Genomic DNA, 26,432 nt, shown 5'->3' with positions numbered 1-26,432 from the left:
TGTGCCTTTTTGTCCAGACATGTTTTTGTCTGGGTTGATTCAAGAACACAGTTCGTCAAATGACAAGTTAGTTTGCAAGTACTCCCTGGGGAGAATGATGGAAGTTTTGGACTTCAAGGAGAAAAGTAGTTTTTCCAAGACGAGCTCATTGCGGTCCCTCCCGGCTATTTTTCTGCATCGCATTGATTTATAGCTCTCGTGCTGACACATCTTTATGAATGACCAGTACACTTTCCACTTACCAAACTTCTGAGGTTGTGCCCGCTTGCTCACACCTTCTTAATCCATCTCCTTACTACAGTTCAGTCTGGAGGAGCAACCAAAAGCTTGTTACTTGGACAGAAGCGATTTGTTACATCAAAATTTCACTTTGCTCTGGGATAACATTTTTCTCTTTCACCCACCCACCCTATCTTCAACTTTGCTGGCTTTCCCTTCTCTCACCTCCCAAGAGCAATCAGGTGGCAACAAAGTGCTTGGCAAATATCCATGTCATTTTTCACACACAAAAATATACACACTTACATGAAGAAATGGACAAGAAACACTTTGGTTTGCAAATAAAATCGATGATAATTCCCCGGACACTTGGATGACCCTGAAGTATTTCTTTCCAATTTGTGGCATATTGGGCTGGGAGTCTTTTTTTTGTTTGTTTGAAAAGTAAAGCTATTTCATTCTGCAGAAAAAGATGTCCTTTGTTGCTATCCCTTAATGGTGTATCTTTGATACAGAACTTTTTTTCACAATGGAAGTTTCCCATGTACCAGAGTTATATAGCAGGAGTCCTATAGATCTTCCGCAGCAGTGTTATCTCAAAACTAGCAGCATCCAGCATGAATCAAGTCACTCCATAGAAAGTAGAATTAATTTTGGGATTTAAGTGATTGTTTTCCCAGTTATGGATGGTTGATTCTTGAGCAGGGTCATGCCTGGGAATATGGGACTTTTTGAAGATGCAGTTCTCCCTAGGTGGCCCTCTGAGGCCACTGCTGGAAGCTCTATGGCCCCCATGCTTGGTTTCTGGACAGAGTCTTTCCTCTAGACCCCTCTAACGAGGTACTTTGAGGTCACACCTGTTTGGGATGGGATCACACCTGTTTGGGTAATGCACCACTTCACCCCAGTCCAATATTAAACTAAAGGATTCCACCCAATGCCTTATTTGCCCAAAGTTCTGATGATTGCTATGAGGAAGGCGAAACTTCCAAAGGGGCCCAATCTGTTTGCAAGCAAATTCCTTCCCAGCTTGAATACAGCAACCATTAATAAAGCATAGCAAGGTCAATTATGTGGTGCAAAGGGAGAAGAAAGGTTAGCATACAAATACAGCATAAAAGGAGGTATCCCAAAAGAGGAGTCCAAAACTAGGGCACAGTTGCAGGTGGTAGACCAGAGTGAAGACCACTCCACTTTGCAATCTAAGCACTGCCCCCTCTAACCCATCTGATTGGCCAGTTCAAATTTTTTGGATGGTGGGGTATCCTACCCTCCCTGGTGGCTTGCCAAAGGAGGATTCCCAAAAGTTGACCCATGATGGAGTGGTTTTGCTCTGTGATGTGGAGGGCCTACCGCGATGGGCTGCAACTAGTGCCCACCCTGAGAATGGGTAAGTGGCCATTATTGCAATTACTCTACAATGCACCCAAATTCTTTATACTGAATCTTCTGCTATACCCAACCGGTACCCTAGCTGCTCAGTTTGCCATGAAGCCACAGTTGGACCGTGTCTGGGGGCACCCGTGTTAAACAACATTGCTTTTAAAAAACCCATTGTCACCCTGATTTGCAAAATGAAAACCCTGAAACCTTTTATACCTCCACAAGACAAAGCACTGACTCCTCCCGCTTTAAATAGAACTTCATTTTTCATGGGTCTGATCTTGCACTCAGTTATTTCGCTGGGAGTAAGTTGCAGTCTAAACAGTGCAATAATATTTGGGAAAGGTTGCAAATGTACAGGCTGCCATGTCCTGCTAGCTCAGCATGTGCCAAAAATAATACCTTGCCCTCAGATTTTATCAGCCAACAGTCCTCTGTGTCTTTAGTTAAGGAGCTTATGTTATTCTGTTATTCTTCAGCCACTCTGAACTTTTCTTGAAGATTTAAAAAACATCCTACTGGTATTTATTTATAACAGAATATACATATACCCTCACTTCCTTCTTTGTACCCAAACTTGCTAACAACAGTCATCAAACAATATGAAAACTATAATTTAAAAAAGGAGGGGGGAGACAACACTAAAACTATAGCATTAATATTACTGGAGACCATGCTAAGATAATAATAATAAAACATTAAAGTGGGGGAAAACTAAAAGCTTGCTCAAAAAGAAATATGTGCAAACCATGTTGGAACACCAGCAAAGGAGACAATCAAATTTCCTGTACCAAGCTGGGTAGCCCCACAGAAAGCGTTTTAGAAAGTATAAATTATGTAGGCTTGCCTTTGAATGTAAGATGAACTGAATATCTCCCCAGTCCCTGCTTAGTGGGCAAGGCAAGCTATATGGGAGGGGTTAGGGTTAGGAGCCACACAATTTATGTGCTACTTGATTGCAACAAAACCTCCATGGGGTTTACAAGAAAAAAATTAAAATCAATAAAAGCAGTTAAGAATAAGTAATTAAAAATACTGAAAAACAATTAAAATCAGGAGTATACTATAAATAGTTTAAAACATGTTAACATCTATGTGTTTGGATAGATGTGCCTGAACAGAAATGTTTTACGAGAACAGAGGCCAAAAAGAGTACAGCAAAGGTGTCTGCCTGATGTCAACAGGCAGGGAATTCCAAAGTGTGTGTATTGCCACACTTAAAGACTTAAAGACATGTGGACCATGTGTTGTATGGCACCTGCAACAGCGACGCTTCAGCAGATCAAAGAAGTTGAGTGGTCACACACGGGGTAAGAAAATCTGACAAGTAAACAGGCCCCAAGCTGTTAAGGGTTTTGGTTTTCTGGTGAAGGAGATGGTGCTACTATGGAAAATAGCAGCACACTTGACCATCTCCCCCCTCCCCATGTAGCCTGGTGCTGTACCCAAGTGGGCACAGCTGAGTTAGGTCAGGCCCACCCATTTTGTTGTTTAGCCATTTAGTCGTATCCGACTCTTCGTGACCCCATGGACCATAGCACGCCAGGCATTCCTGTCTTCCACTGCCTCCAGCAGTTTGCCCAAACTCATGCTGGTAGCTTCGAGAACACTATCCAACCATCTCGTCCTCTGTCGTCCCCTTCGCCTTGTGCCCTCAATCTTTCCCAACATCAGGGTCTTTTCCAGGGAGTCTTCTCTTCTCATGAGGTGGTCAAAGTATTGGAGCCTCAGCTTCAGGATCTGTCCTTCCAATGAGAACTCAAGGCTGATTTCCTTCAGAATGGATAGGTTTGATCTTCTTGCAGTCCATGGGACTCTCAAGAGTCTCCTCCAGCACCATAATTCAAAAGCATCAATTCTTCGGCGATCAGCCTTCTTTATGGTCCAGCTCTCACTTCCATACATCACTACTGGGAAAACCATAGCTTTAACTATACGGACCTTTGTCGGCAAGGTGATGTCTCTGCAAGGGATATCTTAGTTGGTTAAAGCATGGTGCTGATAATGCCAAGGTTGCTGGTTCGATCCCCACAAGGCAGAGGTGTTCAAACTTTTTGAGTCCACAGCTCTCTTAACCAACCACACTCTTTCTGCGGTACTCCTGTGGGGCTCAGGAGCCTAGTTATGTCACCCCTTGCCTGCAGAGCTGGCAGCTTCTCACCCTTTTTTGAACACTTTCCCTTGTGGAGTGTTCCCTCAGCCTCCTCTCCTCTCCCCTCTCCTTGGGAGTCCTTCCGGCAGCTGCTGCTGCCATATCTGGTCTCTGAGCCCTCCGCCCCCACTCCAAAGAGAGTTGCTTCCCAGAGGCACCATTCGCATGCAGAACTTATTGTCAGGGCTGCTGAAATAAACAGCTGTGCAAGCCTTTGGAAGGGAGAGATGCAAGACGGCATCAGAGGAGGGAGGGAACGAAAGAGGGGCAGAGGCCAGTGTTGCCCGTGGCACCCCTGACTTGAATGATTATTCAAGGCACCCCAGGGTGCCACGGCACCCTGGCTGAAAACCACTGTCATAAGGGACGGCTGTGTTTTCCTATGTTACGGGGGTGGACTAGATGATTCTCAGGATCCCTTCTAACCGTACAATTTTATGAATCTGCGATTCTAACACATCTATGTTACGGTAATACATACCAAGTCAGCTCTTTCATCCATGATCAAGTCATGGATGAGCATGGACTTAATGTGGACCATGTTCTTATTATTTAGTCCTGGGCTGTTTAGGACTTTGAAGGTAATGACTAGCACTGCTTTTTGACTTGTCTTCTGAAACGGACCAGTACTACTACTACTACTACTACTAATAATAATAATAATAATAATAATTTATTATTTATACCCTGCCCATCTGGCTGGGCCTCCCCAGCCACTCTGGGCGGCTTCCATAAAAACCAAAAATACAATAAAATATCACACGTTAAAAACTTCCCTGAACAGGGCTGCCTTAAGATGTCTCCTGAATGTCAGGTAGTTGTACTGGTATAACAAAGGAGTGACATGATGCCATGGGGTTAAAATTTATGAAGCAGCGTTCTGCAACAACAGAAGTTTCCTGCTGATGCCAGCACCCCATTGCCTCAGCATCCCAGATAGGTAGCAATCTATTTAACATTGTTTAAAAACCTCCAGTGGGGAGGTCTATGACCTTCTGAGGCAATGTGTTTCTCTGTCTTAGCTGCTCATACCATCTTCCTAATGTTTAGTCAAAATCCTATTTCTTGTAAATTGAACCCGTTGGCTCGTGTTATATCTACCAGAGCAACTGAAAACAGATCTGCTCCATCATCTATGTGGCAATACTTCAAATGTTTGAAGATATCGTTTATTAATCTTCTTTCCTTCCAGCTAAACATACCCAATTCCTTCGAACTGGGGTGGAGATCACGAGGTGGTCAGGTGTTTCACCACTCTAAGTTTATGTGGGACAGAACATAGAGAAATGCCCTCTTTTTACCCTTAGGGGGTTGTGGTAATTTTCCAGGCTCGTCCTAATGAGCTCTTTTTTGCGAAGGGAAAAAAAAATATGATTCAACTTTAATGTAACCAAAACAAAACAGACAGAATTCAGCTGGTGTTTAATCTTGGCCTAGGTTCAGAAGCAGGCAGATCAAAGGAAAACAGAAACCTCTAGGGTTGGGATGTGTTTTTTAGGTCCCTGAAGGACCGCCCTATGGAAAATAGGCCTTTTCCTACTGGTGTTCAGTGACATCAATCAGAAAAGCAAAATTAAGGATTGAGAGTGAGAGACAGAACGTGTGCACAGAGAACAAATCTGCACGCATGGCAACAAATTATTTATTTGTTATGAATACTTGTAATGGGAGAAGGTAAAATCTTACGCTACTTCCTAATTCAAGGGTGGGGAACCAGTAGCCTTCCAGATGTTGCTGAACTGCAACTCTCCTCATTGACCTTGCCAGCTGTGAGTGGTGGAAGCTGGGCATCCAGCAACATCTGGAGGGCCAAAGGTTCCCCATCCCTGTCCAAACATATTGAGATGTGTAAATGCACACAAACCTGATGGGAAAGAGTGATGGTGACCCTGGTTCTTCCCGTAGATTATAGTGCCTTAGAGAGGATAAGCTCATGCTGTGAAAATAATAAAATAAAATAAAATAAAATAAAATAAAATAAAATAAAATAAAATAAAATAAAATAAAATAAAATAATATTTTATTTATATCCCGCCCTCCCCAGCCGAAGCCGGGCTCAGAGCGGCTAACAACAGTAAAATGATACAACTTTCTACAATCATTTCATTATAAAATCAGTTCAAATCAGATTAATGCCAACCACTGGGCTAGAGTTCTGTGAGGATTGCCAAAGGAAGGGGTGAGGCTGTGCCCTGGCCAAAGGCCTGGTGGAACAGCTCTGTTTTGCAGGCCCTGCGGAAAGATGTCAAGTCCCGCAGTGCCCTGGTCTCTTGTGACAGAGCGTTCCACCAGATCAGAGCCACAGCCGAAAAAGCCCTGGCTCTGGTTGAGGCCAGCCTAACCTCTCTGTGGCCCGGGACCTCCAAGATGTTGTTGTTTGAGGACCGTAAGGTTTTCCGTGGGACATGCCAGGAGAGGCGATCCCATAGGTACGAGAGTCCTAGGCCGTATAGGGCTTTAAAGATTGAAACCAGCACCTTAAACCTGATCCTGTACTCCACCGGGAGCCAGTGCAGCTGGTATAGCACCGGGTGAATGTGATCCCACAGCGAGGACCCCGTAAGGAGTCTCGCCGTGGCATTCTGCACACAGGAATGGAAAACGTGTGGCCCACAGTCCAGATCCAGCCTCATAAGCCACTGCAAGTAGCCCACCAGTCCCTGGCAAAATTAGTTGTCCCAACACTGCAGTGAATTACTATACGAAGTAGAGCATGCTTTCAAAAATAGAAGGAACATTTTCTTCACACATATCTGCCTTTGAAGCAGGGGCGCCGGCTCCTAGGGGCTGAATACTTTTGCACCCCATATTTTTGGAGGTAAGGGCCGGGGTCCCCATGTTCCAAAAGCATGGAGCCAAAGTACGGGGCTGAGCGCAGCATGCCACCAGCAGCCAGATGCTTCTCCTGCCATGGAGGGGAAGGAGGGTCAAAGTAGCCTCCTGCTGGTCGTGGTGCCAAGGAGAAGCAGAGGAGGAACTGCTGGCCATTGAGCTGCACAGCTGCTGCATTAAGCTCTGCCCCGGCTCCTTCCAATGACCTGACATCACGTGTCACATCGGGATGTCACAATGTCACACACACGACGGTGCCCCCCACCCCAGTCACCCTCACTAGCTGGTGCCTCTGCTGTGAGGTAACCTTTTCAGCTACTTAACAGCTTGCCTCGTTTTGGTTGTGATCATCAAGCTATTTTGCACAGCGGAATCTGTGTTTTTTTTTAGCACTTCATGTAACTAGTCCAGCCAAGACAGTCTGTTACATGGGATGGCCTGGACCACCACTGACTTATTTATTTTGGTCTTGTTTTGCAAAATCTTGACTCTGATTGGAAACACACACACACACACACACACACACACACACACACACACACAGAGAGAGAGATTTTTGCTGTTGAGGCTCAGCAGATGACTTCGGTGGTATTCAACTATGTTTTATTCAGATTTGGCCCATTGAAATTAATGAGCATCACTAAGTTAGGTCCATTAATGAGTCAGCTCTGAGTAAACAGTTGAATGCAATCCCTCGATCAGATTTCCGATATACATATAAATATGCTGAGAATTTGGGGACTATACTGACTATACTAAAACTAACTTATCCAAAATGAACAAACTAGCTGAGAAATGTTTACTGAAAAGTTCAAATATATTCCATCAATCTATATATATGATTGTTGCTGTTTAGTCGTGTCCAACTCTTCGTGACCCCATGGACCAGAGCACGCTAGGCACTTCTGTCTTCCACTGCCTCCCGCAATGATTAGTTTGCCAAAATACCATTAAAAATATTACAGGCCTTACTATTTCATTTATTGTTTCATGGAGGCATACTAGACAGAAGTGGGTGCTTCTGTCTATAAATACTTTTTTGTCGAGTCAATTTTTTTTTTTATTAGTAAAGCATACATATAAGTTTATTCTTCCCAAAACAGCAAGGGAGACAGAAATGTAGAAATATGAAGTTTGGCAGTGCATTAGGGCTTAGAAGCATTACAGCTTTACAACCGTGTCATAGTGGCCATTAATTAAGTGCTAAAACTGGCAACTTCATCTAAGTGAAAGCATGAAAAATGGCCTTTCTTCCTTTGACCTATATAGATTGCATGGAAGTTTAAATCACATTTGAAAGCTTTAAAGAGCCCAAATTGCCCGTGTGGTGTGCAGTCAGCATAAATTCGCTACAGGAGGCACGGTGATAACTATGAGATCGAATTCCTGAATGTGTTTCTTGCTGTATTTGCTTGAATTTAAACAATGGCAAAGAGACAGCACATCTGCCTGCAATGCTGCCAGTGAGTTTTGAAAAGCCATCTGACCGTCTTACCACTAGGAGATTCTAGATGGCCGTCTGGGACACCATTTTATAGGAGACAGTCCTTTTACCAAAGCAGCAGACATTTAAGACAGATATTTCCTTGTGTTCCTGCCAATGATAGCTGGTGACCACAGAGAATATTAAGATGGTAGACAGGAAAACCAACAGCAGGTGGAGTCAGAGCCAATGACAGGCAGAGCCAACTAAGTCTAGTTTTGTCCCCATCTGCCTCCCTACTGACTTATGCAAGGGCAACACAGAGACTTAGAATGAGGAAGCTGACAGCCAGGACCATCACCCTGGACAGGATGTAAGAAGGCAAGTATGTGGGAGCTAGCAGAGGTCAGACTGAGGTTAGTGAGGCAGCGCCCCTTTAGCCCTAATGGACAAGCCCCATTGAACTGGACCAGTCTTTCCAATCCAGCAACCCATTACTACAGTGGTCACTCACTACCCCGACCCATCTCAGTGCTTGATGATGCTTGACAGTAAAGCAGAGGAGGAATAGGCAATGGTGAAAGGGTTTCACATAGCCATATCTGATTGGCTCTAGTCCCCTTCAGATGTTTGCTCCACACAGAATGGGGTTGTGCTTGCTGGTCGTGCCCACAGTGTCACTGTCTCTGCTGATTCCACTCCCACAAACCTTTCATTATTGGACTGAATTTCTGAAGGGGAAACCTTGTATGCATATAACTCTATGCACATAGCCTTCTCTACTCAGCTGAGAAGTGTAATAGCAGAAGGCTTCCAACAACATGGAAGCATCTATGTGATTTCTTCTGCCTGCATCTTTGCTTATGCAAATACAGTGGTGCCTCGCAAGACGAAATTAATTCGTTCCGCAAGTTTTTTCTTCTTGCGAGTTTTTCGTCTTGCGAAGCACGGTTTCCCATAGGAATGCATTGAAAATCAATTAATGCGTTCCTAGGGAAACCGCCTTCAGACCAGGTCCAGGGACAGTCTGTCCCCCGACCTCTTCTGAAGGCTGGGGGGGGGGAAACAAGGGCTTTTCTTCCCACCCCCAGCCTTCAGAAGGCTGTTCTGAAGGCTGGTGGTGGGAAGAAAAGCCCTTCTTCCCACCTCCCGCCCCGCAAGCTCCGGGGACAGGAGGGCTTTGCTGCCGACCGTCAGCATTTTAAAAGCCCCTGCTGTCCCGGGGCGATTTTAAAATGCTGGCGGGCGGGAGCGAAGTCTCTGCTGTCCCGGGGAGATTTTAAAATGCTGGCGGGCTCCTGCCATAGGCGCGCGTCACCTCTCCAGCCAGGAGAGGGTCGCAGGGGGCTGCTTTAGCCCCGCGCGCCCTCTCCCAGCTGGAGAGGTGACGCGCGCCTATGGAGGCTCCTGCCATAGCCCCGCGTTACCTCTCCAGCCGGGAGAGGGTCGCAGGGGGCTGCTTTAGCCCCCCGCGCGCTCTCCCAGCTGGAGAGGTGACCCGCGCCTATGGAGGCTCCTGCCATAGGCGCACGTCACCTCTCCAGCCGGGAGAGGGTCGCAGGGGGCTGCTTTAGCCCCGCGCGCGCTCTCCCAGCTGGAGAGGTGACGTGCGCCTATGGAGGCTCCTGCCATAGGCACGCGTCACCTCTCCAGCCAGGAGAGGGTCGCAGGGGGCTGCTTTAGCCCCGCGCGCTCTCCCAGCTGGAGAGGTGACGTGCGCCTATGGAGGCTCCTGCCATAGGCGCGCGTCACCTCTCCAGCCGGGAGAGGGTCGCAGGGGGCTGCTTTAGCCCCGTGCGCACTCTCCCAGCTGGAGAGGTGACGTGCGCCTATGGAGGCTCCTGCCATAGGCGCGCGTCACCTCTCCAGCCGGGAGAGGGTCGCAGGGGGCTGCTTTAGCCCCGCGCGCGCTCTCCCAGCTGGAGAGGTGACGCGCGCCTATGGAGGCTCCTGCCATAGGCGCGCGTCACCTCTCCAGCCGGGGGAGGGTCGCAGGGGGCTGCTTTAGCCCCACGCGCGCTCTCCCAGCTGGAGAGGTGACGTGCGCCTATGGAGGCTCCTGCCATAGGCGCGCGTCACCTCTCCAGCCGGGAGAGGGTCGCAGGGGGCTGCTTTAGCCCCGCGCGCGCTCTCCCAGCTGGAGAGGTGACGTGCACCTATGGAGGCTCCTGCCATAGGCGCGCGTCACCTCTCCAGCCGGGGGAGGGTCGCAGGGGGCTGCTTCTCTGCTGTCCCGGGGAGATTTTAAAATGCTGGGGGTCGGCAGCGAACGCTTCGCTCCCGCCCGCCAGCATTTTAAGATCGCCCGGGGCAGCGGAGAAGTCTCCACTGTCCTGGGAAGGCAGGCGGGGGGGAGCAAAGACTTTTGCCCCCCGCCGGCCTTCAGAAGAGGTCCAGGACCTCTTCTGAAGGCCGGCTGTGGGCGAAAGTCTTTGCTCCCGACCGCCAGCAATTTAAAACAGGTCCCCGGAGATTTCCCTATGGGCTTTCGTCTTGCGAAGCAAGCCCATAGGGAAATTCGTCTTGCGAAGTGCCTCCAAAACAGAAAACCCTTTCGTCTTGCGGGTTTTCCGTCTTGCGAGGCATTCGTCTTGCGGGGTACCACTGTACTGCATGATTCTTTTGTAAGGAAACTAAGTTTTTTTTTAAAAAAAGTCATTTGTAACCTTTTTTCTTCTTTATTTGGATACTTGTTTGCTGTAACTCTTGAAACTGTGAGTAAAAGTTGCAAAGCAAAGTGTCTGTGATTTATTCTAACCTAGGTATTTTTGTGGGGAATATTTAAGGGTGGATGAGTGCAGATATAAACCTAACCATGTTGTAATGTACTTGGAACAATCCCCATTGTGCTAACTCTGCTAGGAGAGAGTAAGAATCTCTTTTCCAAACCTGTCTTTCCAACAGTACGTGCATATAGCTTGATATGTATAAAATCCCCTTCAGAACATATACTGTGTGGTTTCTAAGGAATAAAACGCAGCATATTAAAGGCTGCAAAGCCTCCATCCTGAAATGTACGGATCAAGGTCTACTCAACTGAAAAGGCAATGCTGGTTTTTGGATTTGTATTATCATTGGATGACTCCCTGCTACTTTGTCAGTGTGGTTCAGCTCTAATTGGTGTGGCCTTGTTCTACTGCAGAGAAGGGAATGTAACCTGTTCACCAGCTATTCTGCTGTAGATTTTAGTGAAAGGCAGCACAATAATGAAAGATACCAGCTTGTTTGACATTGGAAAGAGTAAGTGGGTTGCTGCCTACCCTTTCTCTCATGGTGAAAAAGGGCCTGTCTATTTTTTTGGTGAGGACTCAAATACAGGGGGAGTGTTCACAGTAGCAATGGGGGATAAATTCAGTGCACTTTGCAATTCAATGCCAACCTACCAGCACTACTGAAATGTAGACAACCTTTAAAAACCCCCACATTTCTTCAAATTTGGAAATGCAGCTCTTCAGCCAAGTAATGTGTGCAAAAAATTGCATAGGGTAATGTGTGATTTTTTTTTTGGCATATTTTAGTGAAAATAACATAAAAATTTCAGGGAAAGTTTCTTTGGAAAAAAATCTGTATTAGGCATAGTTGCATAAATCAATGTGTAGTTCACAGTGTAGTTCCTGTGTCCCCCTATCATATGGAGGCATTGGGAAGTTATTGGGTGGTGGCAGCAGCATAAGGCTTTTTACATCCCTGATTCGTTATTGTCTCAAAGCCATTTTTAATTTCCAAATTAGAATTTCTCTTCCCTAGGAACAAACTTTTCATGTCACCAAATTTGATTGGTGTCAGGCTTCGGAGGAACAGCTTCCTCTCCCGCTTTGGCCATGCATCAGCAGAACAGAGCAGTTAGAGTCCCTTACCAGTTTAAGAGTGTTTAATGATCACAGCAAAAGAACAATGCAGCCATTCTCAGAGGAAAGGTGTTCCCAGTTAAGCTTCCCTCCTACTCTCTCCCCCCCCCCCAGTTATCTTCATCACTTCTCCCTTCTTGCAACCTGATTGTGCAACCACTGAGCCTTCTTCGTAGCAACCTTATCAGCTCTCCTTGCCCTTGGAGATATAGGCTGGACACTTTCTAGCAAAGGGCAGTCAGTTACCTCTCTCTCTTTCTGTTCGGTTTCTCCTAGCTGTTCCCCACTCAGCTCTGCCCAGCTGTTGTTTTCCGAACTATGTCCCTCTGCAAACCAATTCTCTAAATCTATACTGCTCCATTGGGCAGCTTCAGAATCCTGGTCAGGAGCAGGAAGAGGGGGAGGTTTCCACCATTCCCCATCAGAGCTGTAATCCTCAGTCTGGTCTCTGACACCTACATGTGGTTGCTCCATGTGAAATGAGGCTGCATGTGCTTCCCCCCTGCCCCCAAGTCATTGTCTCTCCTGTCTCTACTCCTCCCCCAAACCTTTGCTGACTGCATAGAAGATGAGCTGTATGCACAGAGGCTGCTTTGCACAACCAGGAAGCCTGATTACACAGGGTTCCAAATTGTGTGGAGGATTCGAGTTCGAAACAGCCGCGATATTATCAGGAATGGCTGGTGTCAACCAGAGTATAGTGTTTTTTTGTGATGTGGACTGCATTGCCGAGTGAAGTATGCCGGCCCTGCTTTATTCATTTATTTCTAAAAATATTTCCATGCCACCATATAAAATATCAAGGCAGTGAACAAAGCTAAAACATAAAACACCATGAAGAATAATACAAATAATCATTAAAGTGGCCGGCTAAATAAATAAATAGCTGCAAAGTCTAAAAAAAAAGTTTTCAAGATACGACAGAAAGTATGCCTGCTGTTCTCTGCTGGAAGAGTGTTTCACAGCAGGAAATGAAGGCACTGCGAATTCAAAAATAAACACAGTGGGGCAACTGAAAGTTCAGGCTGCTGAGAGAAATAGGTAGGCTTTATTTTAAATGTAAGTACTATTATTGTATATACTTCAGTAGGTTGTATCGTTGTTTTTTAATTATAAGTAGGGTTTAATGGTAGGGCGAAACACTTTTCCAAACATTTTTGGCAGTCTCAAAAACCCTTTCAGTGATTTTGCAATGATTGCTAATTTCCTTTTCTCCCTACTTCTTCCTGTATGCCACTTCGCTAATCTTCGCTAATCTGCTGGCCTTTGGAGGCTGGCCAATTAGGGCAAGTGTGGTAGTGGCCCTGGTTGCCAGCTTCCTCATTCTTAGGTTCAGTATTCCATTTGTAGACGTTAGCAGGGAGTTGGATAGAGATAAGACTAGAATGAGATGGCTCTGTCATTGGCTCTGGCTTCACTGATTGTTGGTCTCACCTGTCTTCCAGTCTACCAGCTGCAATGGGCACCACCCACCAATGCAAATAATGGCCCATAACTTGCTCATGAGAAGATGTTATTGTGTATAGATGTGCCAGCTTGTATGGAAGGAGACAAACTCATGTGCAAGCACCCAAACATGGTCTTTGTTATGTATTTGTATAAACTGTTTCCACATGAACCACACGTGGCTACTAAAAGTCTTCATCCTTCATAGTTCAGATATTAGAGATATTTATCACACCCTGTTTCCCAAATGTTTAAAATGCTGTATGTGCACTGATTGGTTGGAAGCAGGAATATTAGACACTGTAATCTTCTGCAAAGTCTTTTGCAGCCAACCCTAAACAACATTTGGATGTGGGGATGGGTGAACCTATCAGAGTGGGTGGGATATAATAATAATAATAATAATAATAATAATAATAATAATAATAATAATAATAATAATAATAATAATATCATCATCATCATTTTTGGCTTCTCTCCATTTTCTAGTTTTTCACTCTCTCTGTGTGTCCCGATACATGTGTGTGCATGCTATTCAAACATGCACTCACCCCATGACACCACACACAGAAACACACATGCATAAGATTGTACTGTAAATGAGCTAAATGAAAACTTCAATACATTTCTTTGAAAGCAAAATATATGGCATAAACCATCTATTCTCCTGTGGTTGGGAGGAGATTTGATTAAACCCTATGCAATCATTTAAACCGTAAGGAGTTAATTTCCCCTGAGTGGAGACCCACACATTCAAGAAAGCACAGAAAATTAAAAAACGGGGTTTTATTTTCCAGGACAGCATTAACAAACCAATGAGAGTTTTGTTTTTGTTTGTTTTTTTTAAATATTTTAGGGTTTTTAGTAGTTGGCAAGGAAGTTAGAGCTTGAAAAAAATACCCTTCTCCCATTTAAATGTTCAAAATATAGAATCAATCACTGCAGATGTAAATTCACAGCTACATGTAAGAGCAGGCATCATGGGTGAAGTGTTGTAGTGCTGGGTGGAATTTGATCCCTGGGGACACCAATAACATCATTGCTAGTAAAAACAAAGCATTGTGGCTTGCATTTTAATTAAATTGGGCAGTCTATGATTCATGGGTCCTAATGACTGATATATAGTACATATTTAATTAATCTGCAGCCTGATCTAAGTCACGTATATGTTGGTTCTGGTGGGGTGGGGAATGGTATATAGAAAGGAGACTTTCTGGATGCCAAGATCCAAGTTTGGGGCAAGTGTTCTTTGATGAGAGAACCCGAGCAGAGATTTAAAATATGCAACGAAGTAAAGTGGGGACATATAGGCTGCTAGAGCTTTAAAATATACCTTCTTAAATTCCAAAACTTCCCTCTTCCCCAGCATAAAAAACCCCCACACGTTTGGCAGGTTGAAACTGGTTTACTTAAAACTCTCCAAAGGCCAGATTCATGTGCTTTTCCATAGGGTAATCAGAAAAAGTTGCACAGACAGTAAAACATGGCTTAGTTACAGTGGTGAAAGTTCCTAAGTTATTGGTATAGAACTCAAGAGTGGCTTGTGAGAGCCATGCGGCTAAGCTAGAGCAGCCAGATGATGATGATGATAATAATAATAATTAAAATTTCTATACTACCCTTCATCAAAAAAATGCAGGGTGGCTTACAATATAAAAACATAAAATATACACCATAATGACAAACATAAACAATTTAAAAACACATGCATTGTTTCATTAGCCAAAGGAGAAGAGGAATGTTTTTGTCTGGCACTTAAAGCTATGTAGCAAGGGGGCCAGGCGAGCCTCCCTGGGGCGAGGATTCCACAAATGGGGAGCCACTGCAGAAAAGCCCCATGCTCCAGACCTCTCGTGGAGGAGGCACACGAAAAAGGGCCTCAGAACACGATCACAGTGTCTGGGTGGGTTCATGTGATGGCCTGGGATTCCGATTCGGAGGATGAAACAGAGGAATCCCAGCCTGCACAGGAGTCCCCGCCTCCAGGGCCGGCTGAACTGGGGCAAGGCCTAGAGGCTGAAGAGCCTGCACCTGTGGCAGTGCAGCAGGAGCTGGTCCCAGGTGAAGTCCTCCTGGCCCCAGAGGGGCCTGATGACTCAGTGGCCACAGGTGAGCCTCCTCCAGGGCCCAGTAACCCTTCGGCCTCTCCTGATCTGCGGAGGCTTAGGGCAGAGAGGCGAAGGGAACTAGTTGCCCCCAGGAGGAGTGCTCGCCTTAAGGCCAGAGTAGGCGGGGCTCCTGGGGGTCGGGACCGCCCCTGACCTTAGAAGAGGATAAAAGCCCAGTCATCCCGGCCCCAGGTTGCGGGAGCAACGTCGTTGTTGGCTTCGGAACTTCCTGTGTTCCTGATCCCTGCTCGGCCTCCTGTTCCTGACTAACCGGTACTCCTGTTCCCTGCTCGGCTTCCTGTTCCTGACTATCCAGTACTCCTGTTCCCTGCTCGGCCTCCTGTTCCAGTGTTCCTGTTCCCCGCCCGTCTCTCTGCATCCGACCTCGCTCCTCTTCGTGTGGACTCTGCTACACTCACGGTACCTTACCCCCGGGACCAGCACAGTTCATATCAGGAGAGGTGGTCCTTGAGGTATTACGGTATTCAGCCATTTAGGGCTTTATAGGTCAAAACCAGCAATCTGAATTGTGCCCAGTAACAAATTAGGTGGTGCTGTGTGTTAAACCATAGAGCCTAGGACTTGCCAATCAGAAGGTCGGCAGTTCGAATCCCCATGACGGGGTGAGCTCCCGTTGCTCGGTCCCTGCTCCTGCCAACCTAGCAGTTCGAAAGCACACTAGTACAAGTAGATAAATAGGTACTGCTCTGGCGGGAAGGTCAATGGCGTTTCGGTGCACTGCTCTGGTTCACCAGGAGTGGCTTAGTCATGCTGGCCACATGACCCGGAAGCTGTACGCCGCCTCCCTCGGCCAATAAAGCAAGATGAGCGCCGCAACCCCAGAGTCGGTCACAACTGGACCTAATGGTCAGGGGTCCCTTTACCTTTACCTTTATATTAAAATCCTGACAAATTATTGTGAGGACTTAAAAAACAAACAAACCTCAAACAGAAGAGGAAACACAGAGAACTTAATTTAATATGGGGAAAGTGAGAGAAACAAAAACCAACCAGTCCATCCACCCCTATGTACCACTGAACTCTCCTTCCCAGAGATGTGTTGTCTCTCCAGAGAGCCCCAGATGCGAATGTTCAAAATATTATCCCCCTGGATGATTATGTGCTCACAGTAGGTTTTCAGATAAGCTGTTGTAGTTGGAATAGCTTGGTTACAAAAAATGAAAAAAATGAAAAAATAGCTACAGCAGATGTCTGTCTTCAGTTTTAACGCACAAGGGAGAAATGTGTAATTGTTTCTACTCTCCCTGTTTATTCTCACAGGATTTAGATCTGTATTCTTTATTCAGAGAATATTGTGTGTTTAAAACAGAAGGATGTGTGCCTAAGTAAAGGCTTGAAGGGTCTGAGGACAGCCATCTGCTACAAAATTTGGGAGGTGAGAGGGTCAGGGAGAGAAGACGTCTCGGAGGGGCTCTTTCAGAAAGTTTCAGGATGTTGTTGGAAAGCGAATTTTGCATGTGATATTTTTAATGGAAGCAACGAGGCGACACCTATAAGGGTGATTTTCCAGCTCTTTTGTGCCAAAACAGAAAGCATCCCAATCAAATAAACTCTGAACGACACACATATACAGTGAAAGAAGACTATGATAGTGCCCCCAGCCATATTGTGTTGTGTGTGCTGCAGTGTTAGACAGTCTTTAGCCCTGTTCATGCATTTGCTTGAGACTGCACGGCCTTAAAAGTGGTAAAAGAGTGGGTAAGGTTGTGCTTACAAGGAACAATTCCACATCTTTGTGAATGTTGAGTTCACTTCAGACCTTCCTGCATTGAGAGGTAGGATCTGAAGGAAGCACATTCAGGAACCTGGATAGGAAACTCTGTCTGATCTGGGTTCCCAATATATAACGAGAATTCGAAGCATGTCCACCCAAATACACTCAAGGCTCTCCCAGTTGACCTGTTTACTTGAGCATTCACCTTGACAAAATTTATACAAAGGATGGACTATCCCCAGTTTTTATTGAGCATTCATTTTGATTTGTTTGTGAAGTGGTTACACAACAGTAAGTGTCTCTCCCGGTTTGCTTGCAGGATGTTTATATGTCTTCCTGTTAATCACTCATTTGTTCCACACTTTTTAATGCATTATGTATACTGTTATTTATATGATGTTAGCCGCTTTGAGCCTGGCTTTGGCTGGGGAGGGCGGGGTACAAATAAAATTTATTATTATTATTGTTATTATTATTATTATTATTATTATTATTATTATTATTATTATTATTACCTTATCACTTTTCTAACCAAAATATTGTTTCTTTTTTTTAAAGTGGATTTGTTGCATCAGCATGACAGAGCGCTTTTGCTCTCTGTTTCTTTGCCTTGCCACCTTTATTTTATATGTTTCTATGCCCCGAGGGCTTCCAGAATCAGAGCTGACTGCAAGGAGCAGAGGAACTGAGTATGTATGTTCTCTTGGTGCCTTATTTTCTCAGAAAGCAACAGACCCTATAGATTGTTTCTCTATTTCTGTTGCTTTATTATGTTCTTTCTCTTCTCACAGATCATTCAAGGTGGAATTGCAGTTCATTCACATATAGTGCCATAACAGCTATTTTCCTTTCCTATGGCAAATAACTTACAACGTGTTTTAGTACTGCAATTCATAGCCTGACCCAGACCCAGATGTCCTTTTCATAAGTAAGTTAAACCCAGAGGGATATTTATTTTTTCTGAGCTATTGGCCATTTGTATACCTCAATCTCCTTACTGCAGTATGGTTAATGCAGTTTCAGACATTGATTTTAAGGCTTTGTTTTCTTTATGGAATAAAAATTAGCTTTAAGAAGGTTGGTATTTTGGTGCCTGATGTTCAACAGGAATGCTATCATGTTGAGCAGTGTGTTTTTTTCTGGGGGTACGCATACCCTTAAATATTTTGTGAATCTAAGTTTAGCCTCATTGAGGAGCAGTATTTCAATATGAGTGGGAAAATCAGAGTACCCCTAAACATTTTTTTAGGGGGGAAAAGCACTGATGTTGAGATCTAAACATATTTAAGTACCATTAATGGTTGAGTAAGATTTATTTCCTTTGCATGCATTCATTGAGATGGAAGTCGTGTCAAAATGCAACGATGTGATTCCATTCAATGCAAACAAGCAAAGTCTTTCTTTCTTTCTTTCTTTCTTTCTTTCTTTCTTTCTTTCTTTCCATGGATCAGCCCAGCCAATTTGGGATCCTATAAAGAACAGAACACAATTTTATTTATTTATTTGTAAAGTGCGTAGCCTGCCTTTCACCCTAAGGTCAGCACAAGATACCAGATACATTAAATACAATCACCACAAACATAAATCAATAAACTCCCCTTAAAACCAATGTCACAATATTTCTCGTACCTCAAAACACTATGCAGCAAGAGAAAACACTGTATGCAACAATTGGGTGATATCACTACCGACAAACTAAGGTCAATTTGTAGTGGAGGAAATGCTTCCTGAAGCAGTGAACGTTTCTGAGTCTGTCCTGCCATCCTTCCTTCTTACTTTCTTTCCTTAAAAAAACTTGCTGTAAATGATGCAGTTTCCTGTTCCCTCTGTTCTTCTAGTGAAACCTGAGATGATTGCCAATGGAGGTGCGTCTCCTCACCAGAATCAAAATGGCTGTTTCCAATTCACCATACCTCCTTTTGATGGTACCAAATTGTGGTGGTCATTTTGCAAGTGTGGGAGATAGGAAGCAAACCAGTTTGCCTTGCTGTCCCCTAAAATGGCCACCATTCCCTGACTCAGGTTCCTTCGAAAACAAAGCAGTACCTTGATAGTCTATGAAACTGTTACTTCCTCCAAGTAGTTGCTGCAGTAGAACAATCTTGTTTTTATAACAAATAGAAAATAAGAGGGTTGGCAAATATGTTCTTGGAGCCCACACTCATTCTGTGTTGACAGGGCATGTTTGCATTATAGGCGCTAAACTAGTTTAACCACAGAGTTTTCTCCAAGGAACTGCAAGAGACATATTGTTGTGTCAGCCACTGCTGTGTGTGGTCCACTGATTTATCCCCCCCACACCCTTTGACCAATGTCCCATGATAGGAAGGAAGAAATCAGCCTGCACCAGCTTAGAAATTTTAGATTGATATGGGGCTAGGGAACACCAGAGAATTTTTAACATCCTCAAAATGACAGTAAAGACCCTCTTCACGACTTTGCCTGGACATCACTAGGAGTGCTCCTCCTACTTTCCCACAAAAAGTATTTTTTAAAATATAAAAGCAGGTATGGTATTGGGGAGAAGACTCTGCTGCCTGCCATCACATGCATAAATCCAACTTCCTAAACGGGAAGAAAATCACTAGCCTACCTGTGAAAAGTGCAGAATTTTGCAACCAGAGAATGGAGCTCCGATGGTGTGGCATTAGTGTTTTTAAAAAACCAATGTAGAAATGGACTGGAATTATAGGTGAAAGTGAATTGGACTCATGCTTCTCTAGCACGATCCTTTCAAAGGTAACCCATTAATTTTAGTTGTTGTGAGTTTAGACTATGCTTAGTCATCCACTGATATCAAAAAGACTTCAGAATGCTTGACTTTTAGTGGAAATTTGTTCACCGTCCAGTCAGATGCCTCACGGAGCCTCTCATTCTCTCTCTGCCAAAGGAAACAAACCCTTCCAAGGCTGTTCTAGACCTCCCACTATTTGGTGTAGAGAAAGAAAAACAGTCTGTGGCATTTAAAGAAGCAGAGACATTGTCAAGGTTGCCTTATTGTAAAAGAGGAGGAGAGAGAGAAATTTGTTCGAGGCTTCTTCTTGACCTGGCAGGCACCATAATAAAAATGTTAAGAGCTTCTGCCCTTATAATTATATTTCTGCCAGATTAAATTGATTTACTACTGCGGAAAGCCTTTGCCACGACTAGTGACTGATTCCTAGCATCTCTTCACTCAGGTGAAGCACAAAGGACGCTGTGTCCTACTTCAGTTAAAATACTAGTAAGGTGAGACTCTGTCTCAGATGACATACTGGGTAGCTCTTAAGGACAGGAATATTTGTCCACTAAGCAAAAACGTTTTTTAAATTGTTGGTTGTTGTTTTTTAAAAGGAGCTTGGGATTTGGTCTTCCTACATTACAGTTCTTACCATGTTTACAAGTTGCCCGAAGGAAAAGTTATGAAGAAGATTTACTCATGTAGCATTTTAATGAGAGTCGACATGCACCATCTGTGGGGAATTTACAGTCCATTTCAGATTTCTAATGGCAACAAATTAACAAATGAAAAGCTGTAACCTTCTTAAAAGGAGGGTGGGTGAGAGGAAGAGACTGGAGGAGCAACAGCAACGTTCCATTTTGAGTTCAGAGAAATAACTCTAAAGTTGACTGCTTTTGTCACAGTAAATGTTGTGCCAAAAATATATAGAGAATAGTGCAGTTATAAGTTGCCAAATCTGAAAGATGGTTCCCATAGTACTCCCAAGCTGCATAACTGTTCCTCCAGAGAGAATGTAACCCCATCAAGAGCAGGCAACCTCCCATCCACCTGGTGCCCACTAACAGTGCCTCAGACTTATCTAGATTGAGTTTCAGTTTGTTGGCTCTCCTCCAGTCCATTACCGAGGCAAGACAATGGTCCAGCACATCACATACCTCACGTGCAGATGTAAAGGAGAAGTAGAGTTGTGTGTCATCAGCAGATTGTTGACAATATACTCTAAAACTCCATAGAACCGCACTCAGCAGTTTCATGTACATGTTAAACAGCATGGGGGTTAAAATTGAACCCTGAAGAACCCCACATTGAAGGCTCCACGAGGCCGAAGAATACTCCTCAAGCATCATCTTGTAACAACTCTCTGTACCCTTAATGAACTACGGTTCCCATGATTCTTTGGAGAAAGGCATGGCTGTTAAACTGATATGAGAGTGCTTCCCCTCAGAACCAGGACTCAGAATTTGTAAAGATCAGATTCCTAAGCACAACCCTTCTCAGTCTTTAGTCTCCAGTAACTGCTGAATTTACTTTGCGTGTTCAGACCTAGAGACCTCCCCCCTAAACAAAGTCACACTTGACTCAAATTTTAGTTTGGTTTTTGGCAGAATTTAGGCCTCAACCTTATTGATTACAGAAGGTGAGTGGTTGCATAGGCTCTGGTTCGACTAGCTCCCTGCACCCCTGCAGGCAGCGCTGACCCAGGGCACCAGCATAGGTCAGCCAAGGGTGAACACACTCCTTGTGGCTGCATTATTCCGTATATGTCCAGGAAATTCTGGACATATGGCAACCCTATTATGAGTGCTTCTGCAAATCCTAATTTCAAATGTTTTTGGCCAACAGAAGAATAACACTGATAACCTCTGCTTCTTATTCTATACTGTAACAGTACACCAGATTTACCATTATTTATGTTTTTCCACATGAAAAACTGCCTACCTTTGACTCATAATGGGAATTAAATTTAAAACATTTCACAGCCTTTGGCTTCATGGGTGTTCATTGATTGACTACCGTTTTGTTTGTTTTTTGCTGATAGTCTTCGAAGAAAATATGCCATTTGACACCCATTGGCAATGTATGATCTTGGGGCATGAATTCCTTCCCCTATGTGCAAATTATGTGTTCCATTCAGGTTATAATAGGGATCTTGGCTTCATTTTTGGAACACTCTGTGCTCTGCAACTTTTTTTTTTAAAAAAAGATTCATTTTTTCCATTTTATAGTGATCATAACTTTGTTTCAGGCTTTGTTCATAGCCCAAGAAAAATAAGAATAGTACGAAAAGCTTCAGGTCTCGATGGCTTAATTATTCAACCAAAACATTGCTACTCTTCTAAGGACCCAAAGTAAAACAAATGTTTTGAAAATGTAGCACTTGGTAACTGCTAGTAAGGTGTGGATTCAGAAGAACTGTTGGCACATCAGAACATGAAGCAGATGGAAACTTAAGCCACCTTGCAATAAGAAAATAAGCTCAAAAATCATACACTCACCAGAAGCCTCTTTCTCAGGGAAAGAAAACCTCTGAGAAACAGAAGGAGAGATTCTGACACACCATTAGTTGTTGCAAAACTGAGCGTGACCTTTTCTGTCAGCGCCGATAAATTCATCAAGAATTCAGGTGGAATTGAACTGGGAAACCATCTGAATTGGCACAGCTACCCTCTTCACTTTCCCATTGACAAAAAACACACCCGAAAAGAACCAGTTGGGTTTCTCCCCTTATCATCCAAGCATATGTCAGGAGAGGGAAGATCTTTCTTATAGCAATGTGGTGCATGAATCTTGTGACATCCCCTGTAATTTCAACATTGTCAAGTAAGACCCCCCCCCCCCGTCAATGCAGCTCGCCCATTAAACCTGTAGTCCTATCAACATTTTCCTTCTATTCTGCAATTAGAAATAATAAATGAATCATGATTTAGGGGGATTTATCTATTCCAAGTTTAATTCAGATTAGTTTTGAAAACCACATAAGACAGCTCTCTCTCCCCCCCATACTTTCCCCTGGCAAGGACAGAAAAGCACCCCAATGGCACAAATCAGTAGACCTCTTGGGACTTTTGTTGTTGTTCAAGGCTATTTTTGCTTTTTCAGAAAGAAAGGTTTGCATGGGAATTTAAGTATGGGTTTTTTTTTTGGGGGGGGTCAATTTTATTGGATTTTTTTTACAACAAAATGTTCAAAGATTTATTTATTTCTAACCCCAGTTTGTTAGATAAACTGGGAGAAATGTGCTACAGATGCAACATGCTTTGTCCCAGGTACCTTTTGTGTACAGAAACAAAATGTATGTAAATGGGAGCCTGTAGAGCAAGAGACCTTTAATCCCAGAGTTGCAGGTTCAAGCCCCACACTGGGCAAAAGATTCCTGCATTTCAAGGGGTTGGGCTAGATCACCCTCGTGATTCCTTCAAACTGTACAATTCTGTGAGTCTATAGCATGTAGCTGACATTTGGGGAACATTCTTTGGTTTCATTGGTGCAAATGCAGGATACAGTGGTACCTTGGCTCTCAAACTTTATCCGTTCCGGAAGTCCATTCCAAAACCAAAGCATTCCAAAACCAAGGCGTGCTTCCCCATAGAAAGTAATGCAAAATGGGTTAATCCATTCCAGACATTTAAAAACAACCTCTAAAACAGCAATATAACATGAATTTTACTATCTAACGAGACCACTGATCCATAAGATGAAAGCAATAAACAATGTACTTTAGTCAAACAATCAATCAGTAGCTGAACTGGGTTCCACACAGTCACAAAAAGAAAAAGAGCCACAAAAACAAAAATGCAAAATAAATAGCAAAAACAGACAGACCTCAGTGTAACACAGACAGACCTCAGTGTAACAGAAGTGTGGCGCTCAAATTGGAAGGGTAACGCTCAAAACGGAGCACGTTCAGCTTCCGAAAAAAGTTGGCAAACCAGAACACTTATTTCCAGGTTTGCAGTGTTTGGGTTCCAAGTTGTTTGAGAACCAAGGCATTTGAGAACCAATGTACCACTGTACTGCAGCTACTAATCAGGTCACAATTCCATCATCTCTGAGGAACACAAAGGCTTTGCTGGGCCTGGGAATGACTGTTGAGCTTTCTGGAGAGTTAGATAGAGGAAATGAGGAACCACCCAACTGCCCCAAAGACATGTTAACTTTGCTGAATGATTTATGCATTAAAAAAAATGGGAGGTGCCCCTTAACCACAAACTGTTGGTGCTAACTAAATGGGAGTTAGGCTGAGGTGGCTTTAAAAATTGTGGTTTGCAAGTCATGAAGGGGCCCCAAGAAACAAATTAAATAACAAACATGTATTTGTATGCTCATGAGAGCATGGGGAAAGAAAGGAAGGCGTTTCGCCTTCTGCTGCTCGATAGCACTGATGATTGCACAAAGAGAATTTTTGTGTTTGAAGTAGCAGAGGGGAAACTGCAGGTAAAAAGAGCCTGGACACCTCCCCATCAAAGAGTCTCAGGTAGTTCGGACACTCCATTAGAAAAGGGCAGATAGTTATGCAACAAAGGCCCAATCTTCGTCTCTTTTCCTGTTCGCTTGGTTTCAATAAGGCTAGTAACTTTTGGCTGAGGGGAAGGGGCAGAAGGAACACTCAAACCTAGGTTGCCAACTGAAGTGGAATTCAAGGTGAATTTGGAAGGCCTTGCTCAGACATGATCAATGAATTTTGAGTGAACTCAATTAGCAAAGGCCGTATCACAGATTTATAATGCTGATCTATTGTTTTGTTTTTAAATGTGCGGATCCACATCCTTAGCTGCGAAATCACCAGGATATGCTATGCTTGCAAAGGGAGGTGCAGTAGGAGTTTGAATTTGCATTGTCTTGAAAACACCAAGTCCTTTCAAATGCTTCCAGTTCCCTTGGAAAGCTGAAATGCCACAAGGTGCAGTCTCCTCCTGCTCTAGTCTTTCCTCTCTTTTTTAGTTTTCTCCATTACTACGTACAGTTTATTCCCTAGAAGCTGATTAAAATGTCATTAAAAAGTGATAAATACCTCCTCGTAGTGGGAACTTGATTATCAAGAAAACCCAATTATTTTTCCATTCACCATCTTGCTACGTTATAACCATAGCAGCTGCTTCTGCTGTTGCCGCAGGTGTTTTTCTAGGCATCTTCAACATGTTGGGATTAGAATATTGTCCGGCCTAATTTCTTAGGAAGATTTCTTGAGCAGCCGGCAAGCCACAAAGTAATTCATCAAGGAGTAGAAACCAAGTAATAAACCATTAACTTGGGTGCTTATTGGATTTGGATGAAATCCAATTCCTGTGCCAAAGCTGGGTGCCTTGGAGGGACTTTTCAGAGATGAAGCAGAATCTGTGCAAGGTGGCATGTGGGGGTTCCCTGAAGTGCTCTAGCAGATGCTGCAGACACACATTTTCTAAAAGCAAAAGCAACATCTCAGAGCTTGCCATATAAGGAATAGCACCAGGGGGGCTGATGGGGAAAGGAGGGCAAACACCAAAGTGGGGAAAGCGTAGATGGAGAGCTTCTTTGTGACTTACAGTTCAAACCTGTAATCAGAAGGAGTGATTTGACACTCCCAATTGTCTTAAAACGTGCCTAGCACAAAACTCCCAAGTTGTCTGCAAGTTCCTTCATGAGTTGTCACACAAGCCAGCCATTTTGAAATCAATAGCCCACAAAACTTTAGGAGAAGTGAAGTGATCCCTTTTTTTATTCACCTTCAAACAGAATGTTCCCCTTGTGAGGAAACCACTGCATAGATATTTTTAAAATTTGGCAGGATTGGTTACAAGCTTATTTTTTAAAAAAAAAAACACAAAATCCTACCTTGCCATGCTTCAACAAACCCCATAGAGCTCTTCATAAGTAGACGCTCACACTGTATGGCCTAACAGAAGCCTTTGAGAGCAAAGAGAACCCCCTCCCCCATAAAGGCAATTGTGAAGCTGCAAAGTTTTTAAAAATGTACAAGCAAGAATATGTATTGCTTGGACGCATCTGAATTAATTTTAAGGAATGAAGTAAACAAAGCCCTTCTCCCCTCTCCCAAAGATTATGGATGAAATCGAATCCCTTTATATTTCCCACAATAGGTCCCTGGACCTATTTGTCTGCATTTTGGCAGGCTTAATCCACTCTTAAGGGGCTCCTGTGCCTATAAATTCCATGCACTTTGGCTTAAAGGGGAAAAGGTTATAGCTGCTTTTAGATTCCCATGAGGAACACAGAGCTTAATTTTAGATAAAGCATCTTGGAATCCAGAGCATGGATCAAAGCAGAGAGAGAAAGCAGAGAGAGCCTCAGAAAATAGACCAGAATGAGAGAAAATGCACAGCTAAAAGTAGAATATAGCAGCCTACACACACTCCTGATATAGCTGAATCAAACCTTTATGTATACAGAGTAGAAGGCACACTTTTCTGTATTTTCTGCAAACATGGTTAAAGCCATTAGATTATAATTCATTGTTTCCTGCAGGCCAATTTCTGTCCTTGATAGTGCAGGTGTAGTTCATCTCTGGATCACAATTCCGCAGCACACCGATCAACTGGAATTGGTACAAAACTCTACAAAAAGGCT

Source organism: Podarcis bocagei, assembly GCF_964188305.1.
Source record: "Podarcis bocagei genome assembly, chromosome: 11".
NCBI lineage: Eukaryota > Metazoa > Chordata > Lepidosauria > Squamata > Lacertidae > Podarcis > Podarcis bocagei.
Note: the sequence above shows the minus strand (reverse complement) of the source record.